Source organism: Cavia porcellus, unplaced genomic scaffold (genome assembly GCF_034190915.1).
Source record: "Cavia porcellus strain 051 isolate PalLab524CR breed Dunkin Hartley unplaced genomic scaffold, mCavPor4.1 scaffold_6, whole genome shotgun sequence".
Taxonomy (NCBI): Eukaryota; Metazoa; Chordata; class Mammalia; order Rodentia; family Caviidae; genus Cavia; species Cavia porcellus.
The window spans coordinates 57,556,256-57,577,080 of record NW_026947489.1 but is presented as its reverse complement, the minus strand read 5'-3'; the positions used below and the strand labels follow the sequence as shown (position 1 = coordinate 57,577,080).

The 20,825-nt window shown below is 50.2% G+C and overlaps 1 protein-coding gene across 9 annotated transcripts in view; it reads left to right on the top strand.

Annotated features, from left to right (window-relative positions):
- Nucleotides 1-20,825, top strand: part of Prkag2 (protein kinase AMP-activated non-catalytic subunit gamma 2) — a 240,127-nt gene that overhangs the window by 21,136 nt on the left and 198,166 nt on the right. Inside the window, exon 1 of one of the 9 annotated variants that reach the window (XM_063250768.1) lies at nucleotides 19,551-19,928. The exons of the other annotated variants lie outside the window; for them this stretch is intronic. The gene's annotated coding sequence lies outside the window, so the exon portion shown is untranslated. Of the gene's footprint in view, nucleotides 1-19,550; nucleotides 19,929-20,825 lie in introns of those variants that run through there. 9 annotated transcript variants of the gene reach the window in all.

Genomic DNA, 20,825 nt, shown 5'->3' with positions numbered 1-20,825 from the left:
TGGCTTCCAGTGAGACTGTCCACAAGTGTGAGGAGAGGGATTAGATCTTCATCCTTCTCAGCATTAGTCATGGAGGTGGAACTCAGTGAACCAAGCTGACTTCCCTGCTGCATGTCAACACTTCACCCTGGTCTCTGGCTCTGCATCTTCCCTGGGGCAGAGATTTTGCTTAGAAGAAGAGTGGGGGTGGGTGCCTTTCCTGGCCCCAAGGCATAGCAGATCTACAGGGTTTGAAATCTCTCTACCCTTTCAAATCTGGGCTCAGGATTCCTCTGCTGAGTGTGAGCCTGGGCTGGTTTATCTAATAAGCCTCTATTCTCTGCCTCAGTTTCCTTGCCTCTTAAAGGGTAGACTCTCCATCGAATGAGGCTGTTTTGAGGCCGACCCTTGAACCAGTTGCCCTTCGTCTTAGGTTCCCTTCTCTCCTTCTAGGTAACTTCACATTAGCTAACAAACTTCTTCACAGTGTCATTAGGAAAATTTGGTGCCTTCTTCCAGGATAAACTTCCAGAGAGACAGAACATGCCCTAGGCAAGACTGCCACGTCACCTGGGGTACCCTGCACCCACCTGGTCCACACCCATGGTCCCAGGGTGATTGTCGAAGTGCCCAGAGCGGTTCCCAGTAGCCCCCTCTGCCTCACTCTGCAGTCTCAGTGCTGCCTGAGTCCAGCCCCTGAGGGTTATGGTGATGTAGGGGCCAGTCCAGAGCTATCCACTGGCCCCCAGAGGCCACGGTCCCTGTAGTCAGAAACTCTGGGGGCTGGGGATTTAGCTCAGCGGCATAAGCGCCTGCTTTACAAGCAGGCAGTCGTGAGTTCGATCCCTGGTACCGATAAAAAATGAAAAAGACCAAAAAAAAAAAAAAAAAAGAAAGAAAGAAAGAAAAACAAACTCTGCACAGCTGTAGCACGCTCTGCAAACCGGCAGGTTGCTGGAACAGCATGGGGCAGGTTCCCCTGGTACCTCAGAATATGATCTTATCTGAAGATAGCATCTTTGCAGATATCATGAATTAAGATAAGGTCATCATGGAGGAGGAGGAGTCCTCCCTCCAATGGGCCTGGTGTCCTCACATGAAGTGGGAGTTGGCCACGGAAGACAGAGACAGACAGGGAGCACAGACAGGAGTCTGCAGCTGTTATCCAAGGACCCTCAGAGCTGGCCAGCAGCTATGGAAGCTGGAAGTGGCCAGGGAAGATTCTCCCTGCAGGTTTCAAAGGCAGACAGACACCTTGGCCTTAGCCTCCCACACCCCAGAGCTTCTCAATGATAAACTGTTGTTGTTTAAGGTCCCCACACCATCCTCTATATGTGGCACTTTCTTATAGCAGCCCCTGGAAACACACAGTGAGGTTTTCTTTTCGTCTTTGGTCCCTTCCTGTTCAGTCCCTTTAGACAGAGACCAGCAGAGACCTAGAGACACTGATTCTTGACTGTGTCCTCATGGGATCATTCAGACACTCAGGGAAAGGCAGAGCCATGTTCCAGGAAAACAGGGTATGTGACCCATACTCCCCAAGAGGCCCGTGCAGGAGAACACAAGGCAGCCGGAAAGCTGCTCCAGGACATTCGTCAGAAAACCTGTTCCCTCAGCAGCTGCCCCCTGCAGACGGCAGTATGTCAGGGCTGTGCTCCTTGTATCCTCCGCACAGCTATCAACCTGAGGCTGCCAGCGTGGCCCTTTATTCCAGTATCACACATGACGAGGTAGACACCTACCTTGCTGGCCTTGGGAGCTGTGAAGATCAAATGGGATCTTCTCCTTACTTTTGTTTTTCCATTTCTAGATAGATGAAAAGACGGGAAGTTTTTTAATAAAATACCCAAGACTAGGTATTATGTGAGTCATGGAAATTGACTTCTTCAGTTCTGTGGCCTGGGAAGTCCAAGATCAAGATGTTCACAGGTTCAGTGCCTGGTGAGGTCCAGGTCTCTGTTTCCAAGATGGCGCCTTGAATGCTGTTTCCTGTCTCATTCCATGCAAGGTAGAGGGGAAGAGGAGGCCGGGCAGTTCCCTGCAGCCCTTAATAAGAGCACTATTCATGCATGGTCCAATCACCTCTCAAAGGACCCCTCTTCATACACTGGGGATTAAGTCCCAATGGATTCCATTCTGGAGGAGATACGTTCAAACTGTAGCAGTGCTTATCCAAAATTTCATCTTGCTGGAGCTGGAAAGCCTGGGAGGGTGGCACAGAGTCATCAGTGATGCTACCCAGCATGTTTAAAAGACACTGGACTGTGGGTGCCTGGTGCTGATCAGGGTCAACTACCAGCTTTCTACAAAGCACCCCCAGTCTGCAATATGGCCAGTTGTGGTGGTTTTAGCACGGCGTCAGTTATTGGCACTAGGAAGAGACTTTCCCAACTGACTCAGTCCCTTCCAGATGCCATGTCGGCATGCTCTTTTACTTCTGACCTGAAGACACACACGAGCAGGGTGGAGAGCCTATGGGAAGGATAGACTCTGGCTTAGACCATCGACAAGGTCCAGAGGCCCCAACCTGTGCCGATGTACCTTAAAGAGAGGAACAGAGCTGATCGCAGAGGCCGTCAGCCACCACCACTCTCCTGACTCTGTCTTCACCACAGCAGGCCCGTCTCACACGGCTCATCACACCTGACCCAACTCGGCCTGTGGACAATACCAGCACCCTCCCACTAGGCCATCTCCTCCCAGTAGCCCCCAGCTGGGATCTGAGCTTTGAATACATGGGCCTCCAGGGACATTAAGACCCAAACCATAGCACCCGGAATTCATCTTCCCCACTAACAACATATTCACCTGAGAAGGAAGTAGCCCAAGTTTGGGCCAAAACAAGAATCACACAGAGAGAAGCTGAGGGGAGGAGAAGGCCACCGTCCCCCACTCCATCGAGAGGCAGAGATGGGTGATGCTACCAGGAATGGGACTGTAGGGGCAAGAAATTGATACAGCTTGGGACAGAAGGCGGAGGGAGGGGACAGCTGTTGGGATGGAGGCCTTGGTCACTCTCCTACCCACTCTCAGTTTAGAAGTTGAGCTTGTGGCCTAGTGGGGAAACAGAGACCACAGATGACAACAAAATGTGTATTTCAGCTTTGGGACCATGGCCTGAGTAGACTGATGGTAACCTCCCACTTGTACCATCTGACTTCATGCCTGGCACAGCAACGCTGTCTATTCTGCTTTGATTCTGGTTTTCTAAAACTGGGGGATGACTCACTTGAAATAGTTTATGACCCGATAGTAGGAACGCTGTCCTCAGCATCTGAAAGGCTGCCCCAGTAGTTTCCCTCATCCTGGCAGGAGGTGTCCTTTGGATTCACCTGCCAAATGCTGTTCTCCTTGAGACTGAAGCCCATGGGTCATCCAGCCCACGAAACTTCGCAGAAAGATAGAGGCCAAGCACTGGGGAGGTTGGTGGAGATGAGATAACTTAGTGCACCCTGAAAACCCCCATCTGGAGTCAGGAGGCCAAGGACGAGGCCTGGGAATCTGACTTTTTAAAAATCTTCCCAGTGATTCTGATCTGTGGCTACTGATGGGATCGGATGAGTGCTGATCTCAGTGGCTTCTGTGAACCTGCTAGGGGATGAGTCCTGTGTGTCCTCATGCTCGCCACCCCAGCTCTGAGGGACAGGGAGCCTCCTGTGGTGAAGTCGGGTCCCCAGATATAGCGGGGTGAGAATGTCCATCTGTCCCCAACAAGGAGAATGTAGATTTCCATCCACATGTCGAATTGAGCTCAGGTCTTCTGGATTGAGGCAGCCTTACTGCTTTGGAAGGCCCTATCCCAGTACAGACAGAGAGCCCGAAACCAGCCTTCCTGACACGCTGTTTTGGGAGTTAAAGTGCATGCAGAAATCCATTCATTCTGTTTGCGACAGGCCGACAAGATACCATCTCAATTTTGCTCCACAAGTCAGTGTTGTTTTGGAGGGGGGCGGGGGGGGGGGAGAATGACATAATTTATTAAGCTCTTGGGAAAATAACAGTGAAGTAACAACTTTGAAAAACATAGCAACAGCTATAGCCCTGGTGTGGAACTTTGCCACAGTGGGCGCCTGAGGAATTACAGATTCCCACAGTGGGCACCCACAGATCCCTGAAGAAACCGCAGAGCCAGAACAAGGTGTCTGATGTGCAGAAGCCTCAGGAACTCATGGAATGAGACATGGCCCCAGATTTAGGAGTTCCTGCGGGCTTCTAGGCTGCAGGCTTGAGTTGGGTCCGCATGTACTCATGTCTGCCTGAGTTCACGTCGAAGCTACAGTCCCAGGGCTGGACCTGTGTGAGTGCCCAGTTCCCAAGCAGCTCCCCACAGGCACCTGAAGTGCTTGTACTTGGTTCCCAGTCTGCCTAGATGCACCCAGACTGGTAAACAGTCCGGAGCCAGCTCAGCAGTGTCAGCACAGAATCAGGCCTTGAAGGGCCCCCACGTTTTACCCGTTCTCTGTCCTGAAGGTGTATGCTGAGGGTCAGTCAGGAGAGAGGGAGATTTGCAGACAGGTGTTTCCAGGGAGCTTTCAGTGACTTTTAGCAGCATGCAACATGGGCCTTCTTCTTCCCCTCCTCCTCTCCGCCTGTACCATGCACGCTTTGGCACCTGTGCTTCATGAGGTGGTCCTCACACGTCACCCAGTGTGGCTACCATCGTCACCGCTGTATAGTGCTCAGGGATCACCACTGTCACTGTAGCCACCATCAATAGCACTGTAAAATACCCAGTGTGGCTCCCATGGTACCACCCCATCTTCCTTACTCACCACTATCGCTGTTAGCCACTGCTGCCCTTGTTACCCACCATGGCTACTTTAGGAGCCTTCCAGGGTAGGTCAGCAGGCCAGTGAGAGGATCTGGGGCGTGCTGAGCCTTTCCGAGCAATGCTCCACTGACTGCATTGGGAGAGGAATCCGCCAACCTAGGGGGTGACTTAGACATATCCTCTACTTCACGTTTACTGTGTGGATTACAGAGGAGATAGAGCTCATAATGCTTGCAAGGACAGCACACAAATTCAGGGTATCAGGCAGTCTCTTCTCTGCGTTCCTGTTAACTGCTTACAAGTGTTGCCTCCCAGGGAATCTGACCCGGCTCGGCCTCCTCTGATGTGTCTTTGTGTGTCACCAGGGAAGGTGGGTCCCTGGCAGGCTGAGCTGTCCAGCCAGGTCCCTGCCAGGCTCCATTCTCTGCTGCAGGAGTAAACCTTCCAGTGAAGCATTTTGTAAGCCACAGGCAGGATGAAGTTAGAGCACAGGAGTGAGCCGTGGCAGCTCTTCTGAAACTGCAAACATGGCTGTTCTCAGGTGGTCCTGAGGATGAGCCTGCTGGGTGAAAAGTGAGAAATAACAGGTTCGTGGACAGTCTGCCTGGTCTGGGTGGAGAAACCGAGGTCCAAAGAGATCAGGCCGTGGACCGCTCCTGAGCTGCAGGCCGCGGGAGGACGGCGGTCTAAAGGCCTCACTTCACCTCGCTGTCCAGCTCCCTGGTGCTTAGCATTGCTGCCGAGTTCTTCACTGTGTGTGTATTTTCCTCCCTCCTTCTGGTCAGTCTCTGTAATGGGCTTGTGGCTGAGAAAATCACTTCTTTTTTGATGCTTAAGAAAAAGAGAAATATTTTCTGAGTAGATGTTAGTCCAGCAAGTGCAAGTGTCTCAGGCACGATGTGCTCCCTTCCGGCAGATTCGCTGGGTCCAGCAGGCATGTATATGGGGGTAGCTCCGAAAGAGTCTTAGTGCTTTTGTGTCCAGTAAATGGGGTGGGACATGTCCAGGGAACCTGGGGACGAGGGTGGCAGCCTGAAGCTACTTGGGCAGACAGCGGGAACAGAGGAAAGCAGGGGGCTGAGTCTGGCAGGGCCACCAGCTCTCCCGGGACCGTTAGGCCCTTTGTGGGGTTGGTTGTGCAGTGCTGGCCCTGGTGATGGGTGATGGCCTCCAGTCACGCCTCTGGCTGAGCAGGAAGCGGGAGCTCAGGCTGCAGTGTGTTCCCACTCCCTCTTCCCCTTCCTGTACCCTGGGCACCTTCCCGAAGCCTTCCCAGCCCCCTCCTGCCCACAGGAGGTTTCCTCCGGGTCCGCTTGCCAAGCCAAGCTGCTGGCTGCTTCTGTATTGGTTTGGCTGCAGGGCGTGACCTCCCCATGGGCTGTCGCTCTGAAAATCACTCCTACCTACAGGGGCAGGGCACAGTGACCAGCAGCTCCTCAGTATCTTCGGGGAGCTGATGAAGGCGAAGCCAGCAGTGGTGGGGAAAGAGTGGAGGGTGGCAGCTGAAGCATCTTCTAGGCTCCCACATTCCCTCTCCTGTTTTTTCTCAGCACCGTGAGGTGGCTGCTTTCCCGATTTCCGGTCTTTAAAAAGACACTTATATAACTGTCGATCCTAACTCATAACATAATTATTATTAAGCACATTGCTTTCTTCCCCTGGTGCTGGGGAATCAAGGCCAGGGCCTCAGGCATAGTGGCCAAGTGCTGTACCACCCAGCTACACTGCCACCCCCGTAGCTCTTGTGTTTCTCCCAGGGCCCCAGCAGGGCTGGGCTGAAGGTAATTAAGTTCCAATTGAATTTAAACAAATAGCAGCAGCCTCAGATAAGTGTTGGCTGTTGGGTAGAGTGACCTTTGTTTGGGGGACGTCTTTGCAAATGGGCCAAGCTGGATCTTTTGACATTTAATACTTGTCTTTCTGCTCTTGCCTCCGTGACTGATCTAGCAACTGAATATTCTGAATCTCTCCTGAGAGCTCAGTGAACCGGTTCATCATGGAACTGTTCAATGAAAAACTTTATTAGTATTATTACTATTTGGTACAGGGAATTTAAATGAAAAAACTTTAGACGAGTTTCATTTAAAGAAGTTTGGTCAAAGCAAATAATTTCCCAATCAGGCAGCCCTCAGAACCGGAAGCCATTCAGAGAACTTGGGTCTGCAGCACCTACAGGCAGTATCTAGGGTCAGAACGAGAAATGAAGGGCAGACAGCTTCATGGGATACAGTGGTGTTTGCCTGATCTGAATATGGTCAGTGATCAGCTGAGACTCAGCGAGCTGTTGCCAAAAAGAATACCCTCGAATTAAGCTTTCAGTTTGTTTTTATGCTGTCTTACTCAGTTATCTGCTGCTGTAACTCAGTACCTGAAGCTGGCTAATTAATCGTAAAGACATAAGGCAGGCAGTTTCTTGCTTATATCTCTGGAGCCTGGTAAGTCCAAGGTTAAGGGGCTGCCTCCAGGGAGGGCCTTTTGCTGGTGGAGACTCTGCAAAATCCTGAGATGATGCAGGGCATCCCATGCTAGACACAAGCATGACTGAGAGAGCTGACTTTTATAACAAGCCACTTTCTCCAAGTCATTAATGCAATGGCAGATTCATTTATTCACAGTGGGAGGGCCTTCGTGGTATGAGTAGCCATCTCCCAAATTTTCCAGCTCCGAATACCGTTATCCTATGAGTTTGGGGTTATGCTTTCAGCAAATGAATGCATGCAGGTGCTACTTCTTAAGCTGGGAGTCACAACAGAGGCCTCTGCAGGCCAAGCCTAGTTTAATTTAACAAGACCTTAACACTCGAGAATCACAGTGCCTGCCAGGAGAAGTGAGAGGAACCCAGATTCACAGGGGACCCTACAGGCTTGATCCTCCTGCATATCTCTCTAGCCCAGCAGGGGTGGCCTAGGGGCCACCAGAGGATCTGCACACAGTCCCTTCTGTACCCAGCTAGGGAATCTGGAGATGCTCCCCAGCCTCCTGTCCCAGTTTCTATGGAAAGGGCTCCATATTAGGAAGGGGTCAGAGGCTGGGAGATAAAAGAGCCAACCTCAGCTGTAGCTTTTCTTTTGGTGACTAAGTAAAGGACATGCCCTGGTTGTGTCAATCTGGGCCCAGCAGCACTGGCGAGGTTAAGATGTTGCATCAGGCTGCTCCCCTGGGGGAACCCACTGTCTCACTCATTAGTGAGGTGGCTCCTGTGGCTACCTGCCCTCCAGCTCCTGCACCTGCCAGCTGCAAAGGACAACAGGTGGCCTGGCCATTGTCAGCCCCAGGCTGTCACTGGTTGTGATATACCCCCAGACCCCAGAGTCTGCAACTCATGGGGTGAGATGATACATACAGAGCACAGAAGAGAAAGCCTGGTATCCAGAAAAAAGGATGATCAAAGGATTCTTGGTCAAGGACAGAACTCATGGTGTGGACAGCTGGCACTGATGCTATTTTAAGAGATCCCACTGGTTTAGAAACAAAAGCTGTGGGGATCTTGGTGGGTCAGATAGTATGATGTGTGCCGGCTTTTGCGTGTCTCTAACATTGGAAGCTTTTGCTAGGGTATACTGGTCCCCGAGGCTGTATCGGTCCATTCTACCTATCTTCTCTCCGTCTCTTGCCTAAACCGGACCCTAGTCCTGAATACAGAAAGTCTGTCCTTTGTGCTTTTGACTCACTGTCCTCAGAGAGCATGATGTGCTCTTAGGCCCATACTTCCCCATCATTGCCCACAGTGGCTGGTGGCACCACCCAGAGGCCTCTGATGAATTCCCTGCAGTGTCCTAACCCAGGAGGGAGGGGGGTGCAGGGTGCCAGGGGGTGCAGGGTGAGTCAACTCTGAAGCAGGAGGCAGGACCCTGGTGTCCATGCCTACAGAAGCCTTTCCTTATCTATGGAGGCAGACAGTGACTATTCAAAAATACCTCTGGATAGGAGGCTGCGTGGCCCCCACTCCTGGATGGATGTGGACCAAAAGGACAGCTGCATATTTCACATTTATCTTAAAAAGATCTAAAGCTCCTGGTCAAGAAATGTTGCATAATTAGAAGATACTATAGCTTCTGATCTTGTGGTGAGAAGGAGCTGGAAATGAATCTGTTTCAGCTCCCACTACTGCAGACAGGATGCTTGATCTCAGCCTATAAAGGGACATGGGGCCACTGCTGTCCCATCTCACAAACCAGACTGGGACACTTAAATAGGCTATGTGTGACTAGGGAGGATGATACTGAGGCTTCGAAGGAACAGGAGGGAAGGCAGAGAAGACAAGTATGTAAAAACTTCGTAAGGGCACCCTGTTATGGATCAAATTATGTTCCCTCCAAAAGATGTTCAAGTACTAGCCTTGGACACACGAATGTGATTTGTATCAGTTAGAGTTCACTAGAGGAGCAGATTTAATGTAAAACAGATATATGATTATATAAAGAATTCACAAGTTAGGCTTACAATGGACGCCTGCTGAATCAAGGGCAAAAGACATTGAATGGCCACTTGTGTGCTGGGGAACTAGAGAATCTTGTCAAAGGCACAAGGCCTGGTTCTCACTGCAGGGTCCATGTCAGAAACCCAAAGCATATATGCTAGAAGCCTGAAAGAACTGGAGAGCACCAACCAAACAAACTGAAAAGTCTGGAACTCCTCTGAAAAAGCAAAGGGAAGATTTCCTTCTTCTTTCCCTTTTTATTCCATTGAGGCTGTAAGCCTATTGGTTGGTGCCACCCAGTTCCAGGGAGGGTCTTCCCTCCTCAATTTGATGGCTTGTGTGTCAGTCATCTGCAGCCACGCCCAGAACTGTACTCCACTAATCCGCTAGGCAGTTCTTACTCCATTCAAATTGACATGTCACAGTTAACCATCACATGGACCTTATGTGGAAATAGGATTATGACCTCATATGGAAATAGGATTTTTGCAGATATAACTAGGTATGATCAGACCAAGAGTGGGCTGTATTTTAGTGTGACCAGAATCTTTATAGAAAGCAGAATTAGGACACACACCTGCGCATACACACAATGAGATGCCATGCAAAGATTATGGGCAGGGACAGGATGGTACTACCACAAGCCAAGCAACACCAACAACCCCCAGCAGAGGAGAATGGTCTGGGTTGGGTTCTCTCCCACAGCCTCAGGAGAAGCTGGATCTGCTAACACCTTGAGCCCCTAGAACCGCAAGGTGACACATTTCTGTTGTTTGAAGCCACAGCAAGGTCCCAGGCTCTGGCACCTTGCTTCATACCCCCAAGAGACTAACACACAGCCCTGCCCCATGGGGATATCACCCTCTGGACACCAGAAGGTACTTTCTAAGGTCCCTTCTGACCCCACACCAAGTCCTAGCAGAGAGAGGTTATGCTTGGTGGTCTGCTGGTAATTTTCACTCATGCTCTTTAGAGAGGGGATGTTAGCTGTGGCACTCATCTGACACACACCGCATGGAGGCCTTGTGACTTCACTGTGTCCACAGTCAACAGTGGCACCTTTGGCTAGAAGTACACAGGAACAAATGCATGCGTTGCTTGGTTGCTGGGAATGCAGCGTGCAGGACTTGCGGTAACCCAGCCCTGTGATCCCTCTGGAGCAGCAGTTCTGGCCTCACTAGGTCAGTGTTGATGGCAAATTTATAGGGTATAGCTGTCTCAAAAGGTGAGAAGCAGATTTGTCAGAAACTGAGATAATCTTTGTGGTTAAAGGTTCTCAGCCCCTTAGAATCGGTGTTAGCCAGCTCTCAGGGGTGTGAGCTCCCAAACTCTGTGACCTCAGTAGCATCTTCTTTGAATCTGACCTTCCTTTTTCAGGGTCAGTCCTGCTGGGAGCTGGTGGGCGTCAACCTTTGTTCCAGACTTGCCGTGGTTAAAATGATGGCCAGCCATGGCCCATCTGTTGCCAGTTCCCCCTCTGCTTTCTTAACCTTAGAAGCTGGCACTGAGGTGCGTACTCACAGTCTTACTTCCCGATGAAGCAACTTATTGGCCGACTTGGCACCCAGTTGTCCCTGCTTGCCTGCCAGCTGGGCCTGGCGGTGGAAGGAGAGGTGGCCATCGGGTGGAAACATTGAGGCTTCACTTGGCTGATAGGGGCAGGGTTTTTGCTTTCTGCAAGGTGTATGTTCATGGACGCCTCCAGGATGTCCCTGCTCCTTGCCACCCCGGGACAGGACAACCAGGAAGCCATGGATTTCTCCCCCTTACTTTTTGCATCATTTGCATCCTGGGTCATGGCCCCATATCAGCTTGCCCTTTGGCCTTTCTATATGCATTGATGCCAGAATGGAATTATCTTTCCGAATTACCACTACTCCCCTTTGATTAAAAAGCCACTGGAGCCAGAAGGAGCTTGGCTAGGATTGGGAGAAAGAGACACTGGGGCTCCTGTTAAAACTTAGGGAGCCTTGGCAAACACTTGGCTGCCTGCCTCATGCTAAGGGATGGTGCCCACAGGGCTTCCTCTGGTCAACTCCATCTTCCTAGGGGCTTCCCAGGCCACCTGCGCTAGACCCACAACTCTCCAGTCCATCCTCGGCCCCATGACTGCCTGAAGCCTGGTAAAAGGATCCATCAAACCATGTCTCCTTCCCTTCCCATCACACATCACCCAGTCCTGGTGTGGGGCTTTGCATTGAATTCATCCATCCATTTGGGGATAAATGGGTCATTTCCACATTTCAGCCATTACAAATAATGCTGCTATGAACATTTGTGTGCAAGTTTCTAAGTGGGAACATGGTTTCATTTCTCGTGGGCATGTACTTAGGAAAGAAGGACACTAGGTTTAACTTGTGAGGGGCTTCCAGTTTTCCAAACCATCTGCACCCTTTCCCCTCCTCCCACAGCTCGTAAAGATTCCAGCTCTCTACACACTTGCCGGTGTTTGTAACTGTCTTTTGTCCTGCTGCTCCTCCTGAGTATGAAGTGGTGACTTTTTGTGGTTTTGATTTGTATTTCTCAGACAGCTAACATCGTTGAGCCTCTTGGCCATTTATACATTTTTCCCAGAGAGAACCTTTCAGATTCTTTGCCCATTTTTAAATTGGGCTTTTATTACTGAAGTTGAGAGTTCTTTATGTATTGTATGTATGGGTCTGTAGCAGAGGCACATTTTGAAAGTCTTTCACTTTCTTGATGGAGTTCTTGGAAGCATAAGCATTTCTAATTTTGATGATGTCCAGCTTTTATGTTTTCTGGTGTCGCCTGGGTTTCTGGCGACCTGAAGTCTCCCTAATGCATCTGGAACACGTCAGATGTACACTGGTGCCAGGAGCTTTAGTTCATGGCTGGGCAAGGCCAAAGGCCCTTTGGGGATGGAGAAGGGGTAGGAGGAGGCCAGATCTGTCCGTAGGCTTCTCAGCTGCAGAAACCTCCTCCTCTCTTTCCTGTTCCGTTGCCAGACTTTCCAGCACCACAGGCTTTTGTGAGGTGACTTCTATCCCCATTCTTTTTCACGCACACATTAAGCTAATCAGCTACTCGGTAAGTATTTGTTGTGTTCCTACCACTGATCAGGAGCCACACAGAGATGGTTAAAGGTAGGCTGCTTCTAGGACAGCCCCATTCCTCATTGTCCAGGACTTGGTGGGTGTCCTCCCAGTCTCCCCTGGAACCTGTCTCAGGGTCCGTGGGCAAGTGACTAGGGGCTAAACTGATCAGGGCTCCCTTTTTGAGTGCATGGGTTATCCCAGCGCACCTGGGTCCTCGGGGCTCCTCCTGCTCCAAAGTGACTTTGATACCTTTTGTAGCCTGTGCCATTTGTCTGTGCTTTGCTGGCGCCAAGGGGCTTTTCAAAATCCCACCTTGTGCTGCACCCCAGATCGATTAAATTAGAAATGTTGAGACCAGACCAGATCCTGTGGCTGTTTTGTTTTGTTTTTTCTTTTTAGTTCTTAGATGATTCCAGTGCCTTCTGAGGCTGAAGAGCCAGGGGTGTGCAGAGCTTGGGGTTGAGTATGGCATGGTGACCACTGCGCCTCTTGGTCTCTCCCTAGGCTGTGGCTCTGGCCTTCTACCTGAAGGCTTCTCTGACCTGTTCTCTTTGGCTGGTAGGAAATCAAGCCTGGCCTGTGACCGCAGTCTGCCATACTTTGCAATATGGGGAAACATCTTGCCAGATGGATGGATGGATACAGTACTTATAAAGCAGGAGAGATAAATGATAATGCAATCGTATCTTTCTTTAGTCTTAAAAGTGGTATGTTATGAAAAGCAGGCTTGATTAAAGGAGGATGAAGATCAATGGAGAATGTTCTAGAAATGCTTAAGAGGCCTTGTAGACAGTCCCAAAGTACTGGGGATGTGTTAGTCTTGCTACTTATGTGGTTTTTGGAACTTTTATTATCTTTTAGAGTAATTAGTTTTCTTTGATGAATACCAATCTCTAGCTGTCTTCTTTACTATTGGGGTAAATTTTTCACCTCATAAACAGAACCGAGAGAGAGGAAGGGCAAGATGGGAAGGAAGCTCCTCCTTGCCAGGGAGCTGGACCGTGGAAAGAGGACATGGTGCCATTAGTGGGACTGGGAGTTGGACAGGTGCGAGGAAGGTGTGGATGGGGACAGACAGTTGGTATAGGGGACAGCTGACGGGAGGGGCTCTCTACCTACCACAGGGAGTTGCTGGAGTTCTTGGGGGAAAACAGGGACATTGGGAACCTGAGTCTTTCCGTGTCAGAACTGAGCCAGTGCTAGGCAAACTGAACACCGTCACCCTGACTGCTAACTGAGAAGCTGCTAGTTCATTGCTTATTCTTTTCTCCCTCCAGTCCTGGAGCCTTTGCATATCTCTCCAAGTATTTTGGTTTGTGTCTAGATGTCCCCCTCCAGGCTTCATGCAGCTTTAGATGTTTTTTGCTTTTTTCTGGAGGTGGCTGAGTCTAGAGTGTGTGACGGATTTGTGGTGCAGTGCTGGGATTAAGGCTGGGTGATTGCTGGATGGTCCACTGACTGGATCGGCACCCCCCTAATCCTGGTAGACTGGCACAACATAAGGGACAGAAAGAGACTTGTCCCTTCCTTTCCTTGCTTGCTTTTGCTTTCTTCTGCCACCACGGACTGCTGCTCCTCTGGAATGTCCCTCTGCCAAGCCACCTCACATTGGACACAGCTGATGAGGGATGGAAGTCTCCACAAACTGTATGCTAAATAAATCTTTTCCCCTTTAACTTTGGGTGTCAGGTAGTTTTGTCTCAGCAATGAGAGAAAGTAAGACATTAGCCCCTTTAAATTTTTTAAAAATTTAAAAATTTATTTGTTTAGTTTTTGGGACAAGATCTTGCTAACTTGCCCAGGTTGGGCTTGAACTTGCAATCTTCCTGCCTTGGCCTCTCACAGTACTGTGATCTCAGGCGTGTACTACTGTGCCCAGCTCTAATTTTGGGGGGCAGAAGAGAGGGAATTGGGGGCGGGAAGGGGAAACAAGGACAGGCTGGAAGCTTCCCGCAGGAGTCAAAAGCACTGGTCTTTTAGACCAAAAAGCTCTCAGGTGTACTTCTTCCCCTGAAGCAGGAATGGCCTGGATAGCGGCTTTTGTCTTTTATCTTTGTGCTGTATTGCCTGGGGGTCCCTCCAAGGGTGAAGGATGAGGAGTGTTGACAGCAAGATCACCATTGTCATATTGTTTTAAGATGTTGCTGAAGATCCAAAACATGAATGCAACGTACCCACGATTACAGAATCCTCTTAAATGAATTTGCTGAAGAAAAACAAAACGTCATGTTTCTTGCTCTCAAAGGCTCCCTCCATTCAAACTTGGTTTGGACAGCCGTACCAGACCGAGTAACTCTTGTAAGAAGTGACTTTCTCCCAGGGACCAGGGAGGCAAATCAGAAGACAGGGAGAAAGGTAGAGGGAGGAGAGAAATGGCCAGCATTGGCTGAGATACACTGGGGTGACAAGTGACCTCCAAGTTCTCAGCACTTAGCAATGACAGAAGGTGACTCCTAACACTATGTGTTCAGCAGTGGCATCGCTCCAGATCCTGTCCGATGTGAGAGCCCGAGGCTGAAAGTGCAGTCCCTCCTGGGTCATTACTGCACCAGAGACAAGAGGGGAGAGACACAGGACAGCTCTTAAGGTGTCCTTAGGGCAGGGCTCTTGAGACCTGAGGGCGTGTGGCGGCCCATCAGGATGTCCCTGCAGATTAAACCCGACACACTTTGGGGATGGTAGATAGGTCCTCATCCCTACCACTGGCTGAATTCTATCATCTGCAATAGAGTTCTCAAAGCATGACATCAGCACAGGCCGCGTGGGCCAATCACATGTGCATCTTCTAAGAACACAGATGTCAGGAAGTAGGCAGAATGACAGAGGGAAAAGCAAAGGAGAGATGACACAGCCTGTATGGGGATCTTTGACCTGAGCCAGTTCACACTCACAGCCAAGCTGCTTCCTGAGCTGAGGAACATTATCAATATTCTGGACAGGGGACAACTTACTCCAGTGCCCTTGAAGAACCGAGGTCCCAGCGATTATGTCTTAGTTTACATCAAAAGCTGAGTCCTTCTTCAAGGAAAGCTCAGATTTCTGGCTGCATTTTTCCTGCTCAAAAACTGCTTGTGTTTGACCTCCAACTCATGCCGAAAGTCACCATGGGACCTTGAGCGTGCCTTTCTCTCTGTTTCCTGTCCTTGCAGTGAGCTGGCTGGGCCATTGCAGTGGGCTTTAGGGGTGTGGGTCAGTGTCACCTAGGTTTCAGCCCCAGAAATTTTGCTTTGGCCTTTCTGAGATCTATTTTTTCAAAGTGTGCCCCAGAAATTCTGAGGTTCCCTCCAAACTGAGACAAATGACTTGGCTGGGATTGGAGGTAACCTCTTTCCAGCCAGTGCCCTTGGGGAGTGGCTCTGGGTTCAGCCCCAGGGAAGGTCTACAGGGCCAAGCTAAGGTGCCCCTGAAGCAGACTGTAGGTGCCTATCTTCCTGCTGCCCTCTCCGCCTCTGTTCTGCCAGTGATAACATCTGCCGGAGGTGCCCAGTGGATGATGGATGGTTTGATGAATGCGAACTGGCTGGACAGAGGGTCCACAGCTCCAGACCCTGCTTCCGTTTCCTGGGCCTTTAGACCCTTACAGGGCAGAGGGGTCTCCACCCCCACATGACCTCACAGGGTGAGCAATCATTAATGGAACCGAATTCAATAGCCTCTCAAGTGAAGTCCTGTTCTGAGGTGTGGGGATTAGAACCCCAACATACATCTTTGGGAGGCACACAATCCAATCTACAGTAAATAGCAAGAGTCTTCTTTTAAAATGATAGCTGGAGGTGGTGGCACATGCTTCTTCTAATTCTAGCAGTCTGGGAGGATGAGTTAGGAGAATGCAAATTGGAGCCCCAACTAGGCAACTATCTCAAAATTTTAAAAATTAGGGCCAGGGATTTAGCCCTGCAGTATAAGCGCCTTGTCTGCCGAGCGTGAGATTGTGAGTCTGATCCCCAGTACCAAAAAAAAATTTTTTTTAAATTTCTTTAAGGGCTGGGGGTGTATCTCAATGTAAAGCCTTTGGTTCAAATCTCCAATAACCCCTCAAAAAACGTTTTTAAAAGTTTCTGCTTAAATTTTGATCTTCATTCAATTTTTGGAAAATGACTGCCATGGAATCACTACAGTAGCTAACCCAGCTGCATACAGGTTTTTCCTGTTCTGCTTGTGCTTCCTTCTCTAGGTCCACAGCCAGCTGCCAGAGTGGCCACGCCTGGCCCTGGTGCGAAAGGGAGGTGGCTCTGTGCCCAAGGCACTGCCTCTGTTTGTGACAAGCCTGAGGTCAGAGCCAGGCCCACAGCTGAAGCAGCACTGTGCCCACCACACACTGTGGACTCTTGGCAGACCTGGACATTCGGCCACACTGCCAAGCCCAGCAGCCTTCACTCCCCTGCACTGATAAACTGCTACAGGATGGTTCTCTTGTTTTAATTTTTAAATCAAGGCTGAACATTTCTGCCCTGGATTTGTGTACTTAACTCTCCAAGAACCATTTGTGAGAAAGGAAGGCATTGGTCACATCCTAATGGCCTGGCCACACATAGCCACCAAGTCACGGTACTGACACCCTCTATCTGCCCAGGACCCAGGAGAAGCATTGGCTCAGCATTGTGGGCAGCTGGGTGATGGAGTGAGATGGACAGGACAGCAAAGCCACTGGAATCCTCCCCAACACTCTGGCCCTGCTGAGGCCCGGGCATACGGCGCGAGGGGCTTCCCAGCTCAGGGTGTCTGCTCTGGCCTTAGCTCTGGCCCAGACATCATATCACCCAGAGGCATTGGCAAGAGTGTGTTTCCAGAACCTTCTTTGTTTACTGTCGGCCATTTTCTACCTTTTCTGAAGGTTCAGAGTCTCTGTGGCTCTCCCCATTGGCAATTGTCACCATAGAGATCACTAAACAGAGCTTGTCTAACGCCCAAGTCATACATCATTAGGACGGATTGTGTTACTTTCCGTAGCGGAATTTCCAGAACAGAATACATGTGGGGGCTCTGATTTAATCTGCACAAAAGCCCTGTTGGGTCAGTGTAATGATTATCAATCCCATCTTACAGATGAGGAAACTGAGGCTTAGGTTAATGGCTCACACACTACAGTGCTAGGAAATGGTAAAGCTGGAATTTGATCCTGTGGAAATGTGGGAGTTAGTAAGGGCTTTCATCCTTCATGGTGTGCTCAGGGAGATGAACTCACCCTATCTTAATGAGGACACGCTGGCTCAGGGCACTGATGTGGAAGGCAGCCTGTAGAAAACAATTGTCTAGTGCTGTCTGAGTGGCTGCCTAAGACACACCAGCTCTTGCTTCAGCCCGTCAGCCCTTGGTTGTCAGTGGGCCTAACTCATGCTTCTTGCTGCAAAAAAAACCTAGTTTCTGTGAGCCTTCCAGAGCCTTCCAGAACCTTCTAGAATGTTGCCAGTGTCTCTGAGACTGCAGAAGGAAGAGGTATTAGGGCCTTACAACATATGAGGACTCCAGTGTCTTCAGTCTTCCTAATTCTGCTTACCTTCGCCTCGGCCTTACTTCTTTCACAAAGCCCTTCACTATGACTTTCTTCCAAAGCAGGCCCTTCCTTCTGGAAACTTCTGTGATGGCTGCTATCTGTACCACACAGGAGCTGCCCTGACTCCATCCTGCTTCTTCCTGATCTCCACAGCTTCTCTCCTTCAGGACTTCAGTACTGAAGGACTGATGGGAGTCTCTCTTCTGTTTTCCTCGTGTCCCAGTGTGAAACTGGCACCTAGCTGGGGGTCCTATAAGTAGCTGTTTGTCAGGAGGGGCAGTGTTGAGAGATAGAGCAAGGGTAACCATATTGTTTCTGCTTAAGAAACAAAAGAAAGTGGGGTCGTCCAGGTGCCCGCCTGTTTCTGTTGACAGCAAATACACTGGTCTCTGGGTGTTGGCCCAGGTCTGGATTGAACAAAGAACCTGTGTGAGACATTTAGTTAGAGATAAGGAACATTTGAAACGGTGTGTGCAGGAGCCAGACGGCGGGACCTCAAAGATAAGATGCTGGGAGCCTACGAACCGCGTGGCATCAGTTGAGGCAGAGTCCCTGGGGTTGGGGGCTGGGATGGGCAGGATGAAGGTGATACCAGAGGCGTCGAGGCTTTGGCAGAGTCTTAAGCATGCTGTGTCTTCTTTACTCTGAATGTGTCAGTGATACTGTGAGTAAATCAGGTGCCTAGGCCCTGGCCTTGTCCCCCAGCACCCAGCTGTGTCACCACAGGCAATGCACTGCCCTGGCGGTCATGGAGTTATGCAAGCTTATTAGTGTGAAATTGTTCAGTGAAATTGAGTCTGTGCTTCAAGTCAGCCACTGTACTTTGCGTAGAGGGAACTGGCTCGGTCTCACATTCAAGGTTGTGGAGGCTGTGGCTGGAGCAGTTCCTTCCTGTTTCTTAGGAGTGATAGGTGTTCAGAATTGGTGTTGAAGTTGCCTGGTGGTGTGCATCTGTGATCCCAGCACTGGGGAGGCTGAGGCAGGAGGGCTACCCTGGGTTCAAGGTGAACTTGAGTACATGGTGATGGAAGAAGATATTGGTACCCTTTACGGGGAAGGTTGAGGATTTTTGTTTCCTCCTCATTAAATCAATCCATTAGATCTTAATGATTCCGAATGTCATTGTAACCCAGAGTCTGGCTCCCTTGGTAAATATTGGTGCTCTCCAGAAAGCTGGAGGTCGAAGAACTGTCTGTCCCTGCAAGCCTCAGGAGCTAGTGGTGGATTACAATGAAAGGAACGTGTGAACCAGACTTGCCCAGTCCCTTCAGAGGGTCTTAGACGCAGGCTCTGTGGGTCAGAGGAGGGTTCCCCACTGCCATTGGCAGATTCACTCCACATGGGGTGTATGTGTTTATTTGCGGTGCTGAGGATCCAAGCCAGGGCCTTGCACCTGCCAGGCAAGCTCACTATTATTGAGCTGCAACTCTGCCCAAAAGCGATTCTTTTAATCGCTCAGCTCAGCAGCAGGTCCCCTGGAGTGGAGGATGTGGGATGGTGTCATGTGAGCCTCAAGAGCTGAGAGCTGTAGCCGGGGAGGCCACTGGGCGGCCGGATCCTCCAGCTGGCTGGGCCACTACATTCCACCATGAAGCAGCTGCCTATCGAGGATGTTTGTGGGCAGAGTGGGCCTCTCTGGCTTGGTTCCAAGGCACAGTATTTCAGAAGCTACCAAGCTGCCCAATTTGATGCAGAAAGTGTCTCCCTGCTGGCATCCCATTTGCCAAAGTAGATTTCAAATGCCACTCCCAGAAAGTCACCCATGCTGTGCCTGCTCTCCCATCCCACCTGCTTCCCAGTGAGAGCCGGATGAGGCTGGGGAAGCCAGGAGGCAGGCACTCAGTCAGGGGACCCCTCTTGTGTCAGTGTTCTTTATGGCTTGCGTCTAGATTATTCCCAAAGCTTCATGCATGCATAGGTGGGGATTTTGAAGGTGGCTGGATTAGTGTGTGTGAATGCGGATTAAGGATGTCCTCCTGGGAATAATGATGTGGATAATGGAGGCCTCTCCTTGGATATGGGTGGCATTAGTCTATAGGTTTGTAGCCTGGATGGAAATAAAGGGACAGAATTCAGGCTGGCTGCAGCTGCTTGCTAGTTTGCTGCTTTGTGCCCATCTGTCATGGACCATTTCTCCTCTGTGATTCCCTTCTACCATGCCGCCCTATTTTGAAGCCAGCCAACTATGGACTAAAACCTCTACAAACTGTGAGTTGAACAAGCCTTTCCTCTTGTAACTTTGGGTGTCAAGTGTGGTGTCCCAGTAATAAGTAACTAGCATCAGCTCTGCTGTCCTGGCTCCTGGGTCCCCCAAGCACAGACTGTGTGGCCCAGGGTTACAGGCTTCAAGGACAGAGATGATGACAACACCTGATAAGGAGGCCCAGGGGCAGGTTCTTGGTTGGTCTTGGTTCAGTGATGTCTCAACTCCAGGTCAGCTGCAGCCTTCTACACACTCTCTGCCGGTTCCCTGAAGGCCTGATCATGGCCAGGGACAGGGCTGCAGGTCCCACTGGTGTTAGGACAGTGGCTGTGAGGTTGTGCACTGCCAGGCCTTCTCCCAGAAATGTGGGATTGGCACACAGCACTTGATTCACGCTTGTAGCCAAAGATGGCTTAGGATCCAGCAAAGGTCCTTGCTAGGTTTCTGATGCTGGGAACCTGACCCGGGTCTGTGACCCGTGCTTTGCATACATGTGTGCCCCTGGCTTTAGTCATGTGTGCCACTTACACAGAACCGGCAACACTGTGCGGGCTTGAGATTTTCCTGCCACATTTACTTTGTCATTTTGCAAGTCTTTGAGGTCACTATGTTGTGTAGTTTGATAACACCGCATGACTGGATCAGTGCATACTTGACAATTTCCCATCATTAGGGTGAGGTATCTCGACTCAGAGAATGTGAACATATTCTTATTTTTAATTACAGAATCAGCCTGGCCATGGGAAGCTTATTTGCAGAAGATGCAAATAAGCAAAGGAAAGAAAGAAAAGAAAGGTTATACCTTTCATGGGGTATCAGCACAGAGCTGGGCCTTAGAGCAGCTGTGATCGTATCCTGCTGTTGTGACTTCTCTGTTCTCTAACTTGGGTGACTCAGCCTCT